General features: G+C 63.7%; 1 long non-coding RNA gene across 1 annotated transcript; it reads right to left on the bottom strand.

Annotated features, from left to right (window-relative positions):
• Positions 1–3,171: 3,171 nt before the first annotated feature.
• On the bottom strand, positions 3,172–3,899 carry LOC121345914. Its single transcript, XR_005954028.1, has 2 exons — positions 3,782–3,899; positions 3,172–3,507 (listed from the first exon to the last, which is right to left on the bottom strand). It is a non-coding gene; the product is annotated as an uncharacterized LOC121345914 (long non-coding RNA).
• Positions 3,900–3,932: the final 33 nt, after the last annotated feature.

Genomic DNA, 3,932 nt, shown 5'->3' with positions numbered 1-3,932 from the left:
GCGCCCCCCAGCAGCGGGTCCGGGCACAGCAGGCACCGGGGGGCACCTGGGGCACCTGTGTCACCTGGGACACCTGGGGGGACACCTGTGTGACCTGTGTGACCCTTGGGGACAGCCCTGGGGACACCTGTGTCACCTGTGTGACCTGGGGCACCTGGGACAGCCCTGGGGACACGGCGGGGGGCGCCCCCCAGCAGCGGGTCCGGGCACAGCAGGCACCGGGGGGCACCTGGGGCACCTGTGTCACCTGGGACACCTGGGGGGACACCTGTGTGACCTGTGTGACCCTTGGGGACAGCCCTGGGGACACCTGTGTCACCTGTGTGACCTGGGGCACCTGGGACAGCCCTGGGGACACGGCGGGGGGCGCCCCCCAGCAGCGGGTCCGGGCACAGCAGGCACCGGGGGGCACCTGGGGCACCTGTGTCACCTGGGACACCTGGGGGGACACCTGTGTGACCTGTGTGACCCTTGGGGACAGCCCTGGGGACACCTGTGTCACCTGTGTGACCTGGGGCACCTGGGACAGCCCTGGGGACACGGCGGGGGGCGCCCCCCAGCAGCGGGTCCGGGCACAGCAGGCACCGGGGGGCACCTGGGGCACCTGTGTCACCTGGGACACCTGGGGGGACACCTGTGTGACCTGTGTGACCCTTGGGGACAGCCCTGGGGACACCTGTGTCACCTGTGTGACCTGGGGCACCTGGGACAGCCCTGGGGACACGGCGGGGGGCGCCCCCCAGCAGCGGGTCCGGGCACAGCAGGCACCGGGGGGCACCTGGGGCACCTGTGTCACCTGGGACACCTGGGGGGACACCTGTGTGACCTGTGTGACCCTTGGGGACAGCCCTGGGGACACCTGTGTCACCTGTGTGACCTGGGGCACCTGGGACAGCCCTGGGGACACGGCGGGGGGCGCCCCCCAGCAGCGGGTCCGGGCACAGCAGGCACCGGGGGGCACCTGGGGCACCTGTGTCACCTGGGACACCTGGGGGGACACCTGTGTGACCTGTGTGACCCTTGGGGACAGCCCTGGGGACACCTGTGTCACCTGTGTGACCTGGGGCACCTGGGACAGCCCTGGGGACACGGCGGGGGGCGCCCCCCAGCAGCGGGTCCGGGCACAGCAGGCACCGGGGGGCACCTGGGGCACCTGTGTCACCTGGGACACCTGGGGGGACACCTGTGTGACCTGTGTGACCCTTGGGGACAGCCCTGGGGACACCTGTGTCACCTGTGTGACCTGGGGCACCTGGGACAGCCCTGGGGACACGGCGGGGGGCGCCCCCCAGCAGCGGGTCCGGGCACAGCAGGCACCGGGGGGCACCTGGGGCACCTGTGTCACCTGGGACACCTGGGGGGACACCTGTGTGACCTGTGTGACCCTTGGGGACAGCCCTGGGGACACCTGTGTCACCTGTGTGACCTGGGGCACCTGGGACAGCCCTGGGGACACGGCGGGGGGCGCCCCCCAGCAGCGGGTCCGGGCACAGCAGGCACCGGGGGGCACCTGGGGCACCTGTGTCACCTGGGACACCTGGGGGGACACCTGTGTGACCTGTGTGACCCTTGGGGACAGCCCTGGGGACACCTGTGTCACCTGTGTGACCTGGGGCACCTGGGACAGCCCTGGGGACACGGCGGGGGGCGCCCCCCAGCAGCGGGTCCGGGCACAGCAGGCACCGGGGGGCACCTGGGGCACCTGTGTCACCTGGGACACCTGGGGGGACACCTGTGTGACCTGTGTGACCCTTGGGGACAGCCCTGGGGACACCTGTGTCACCTGTGTGACCTGGGGCACCTGGGACAGCCCTGGGGACACGGCGGGGGGCGCCCCCCAGCAGCGGGTCCGGGCACAGCAGGCACCGGGGGGGGACACCTGTGACACCTGTGTCACCTGTGGGGACACCTGGGACACCTGGGACACCTGGGACACCTGTGTGACCCTTGGGGACACCTGGGGTACCTGTGTCACCTGTGTCACCTGTGGGGACACCTGGGACACCTGGGGAGACAGGTGTGTGACCTGAGGGGACAGGTGTGTCACCTGTGTCACCTCTGGGGACACCTGTGTGACCTGGGACACCTGTGTGACCTGGGACACCGGGGACACCTGGGGCACCTGGGACACCTGTGTGACCTTTGGGGACACCTGGGACACCTGGGACAGCTGTGTCACCTGTGTCACCTGTGGGGACACATGGGACACCTGGGACAGGTGTGTCACCTGTGCCACCTCTGTCACCTGTGTCACCTGTGGGGACAGCCCTGGGGACACCTGGGGTACCTGTGTGACCTGTGTCACCTCTGCCACCCCTGAGGTCACCATTGGCACCTCTGCGGTCACCTCTGTCACCTGTGCCACCTTTGGGGACAGGTGTGTCACCTGTGCCACTTCTGTCACCTGTGTCACCTGTGTCACCTGTGTGACCTTTGGGGACACCTGGGGTACCAGTGTCACCTCTGTCACCAGTGTCACTTCTGTCACCTGTGCCACCTGTGTCACCTTTGGGGTCACCTCCGGGGCCACCAGAGCCATCCCTAAAGCCACCATTGTCACCGCTGTCCCCCCAGGTGTCCCCAGGTGTGTCCCCACCCCCCCACCTGTCCCCAGGTGTGTCCCCAGGTGTGTCACCCCAGGTGTCCCCAGGTGTGTCCCCAGGTGTGTCACGGAATTTTTTTTTTAAATTTTTGGGAAATTTTTTGGCAATTTTTTTTTGGGGGAAACTTTTTCTTATTTTTGTGGATTTTTGGGGGAAATTTTTTTGGGTTTTTTTTTATTTTTGGGGGGGAATTTTTTTGGGAGATTTTGGGGATTTTTTGGGGAATTTTTTTGGGAACTTTTTCTTATTTTTGCAGATTTTTTAGGGGATTTTTTTTGGGGGGAATTTTTTATTTTTGGGGATGTTTTTTGGGGATTCTTTTTGAAATTTCTTTTGGCTTCTTTTTTGGTGGATTTTTGTTTTTATTTTTGGAGATTTTGGGCGGGAATTTTCGGGGGAATTTTTTTTTGGGGGGTATTTTTTTGGGTAATTTTTGGGGACTTTTCAAGAGGATTTTTTTGCAGATTCCGGGGTTCTGGGACAGAATTCTCACCCGCTTTTATTTTTTTGTGGGTTTTGGAGCTTTTTTGGGGCATTTTTGGGGATTTTTGGGCCGTCCCGGAGCCGCTTTGGGGTAAAAAGTGCTTTATTCGCCGGTGACGTCACCACCAGCCAATAGGAACCGCGCGCGGCCGGAGCTCCGCTCCTCGGCGCGGTGACATCACCACCAACCAATAAGAACCGCGCGCGGCCTGACTGACACCTCCACCGCCCAATCCCAAACGAGCAGGGCGGGCTTTCCCCCCCGCCCAATCGGCAGCGGCGGAGGGTGGTATTTCCGTTGATTGGCAGCGCTCTCAGCCAATGGGAGGGCGCGGCGCTATCCCGCCGCCACTGAGGCGGCCACGATGGCGACCAGGACCAAGATGGCGACCGAGGCGCAGGCGGCGAGAGCCAGGCGCTTCTGCGGACCAGTATAAACCAGTATAAACCAGTTTGGACCAGTATATGGCAGTATGGACCAGTACGGACCGGGATAAACAGGTTTGGACCGGTATAAACCAGTACAAACCAGGCCGGACCGGGATAAACAGGTTTGGACCGGTATAAACCAGTACAAACCAGGCCGGGCCTACCCACAGGCCCGCGGCCTACCTCCCAGTAACTCCCAGTTTAAACCAGTATAAACCAGTGAGGCTCCCAGTCCCTCCCAGTCCAAACCAGTAGGCCCCAGTTACCCGTCGGGCCGCCCGCTGGCGAAGCCCCGCCCCCCGCAGGTGGCCCCGCCCCTTTTCCAGCCGCGCCCCCGAGCGCTGCACGTGGAGCTCGATGCGGTCGATGACGTCACCCTGCGCCAGTGGAGACCAGTGTGGGGTGAATAAACCAGTA

This window comes from Onychostruthus taczanowskii, unplaced genomic scaffold (genome assembly GCF_017590055.1).
Source record: "Onychostruthus taczanowskii isolate IOZ18803 unplaced genomic scaffold, ASM1759005v1 scaffold758, whole genome shotgun sequence".
Classification (NCBI taxonomy): Eukaryota; Metazoa; Chordata; class Aves; order Passeriformes; family Passeridae; genus Onychostruthus; species Onychostruthus taczanowskii.
This window is presented reverse-complemented; position numbering and strand designations above follow the sequence as displayed.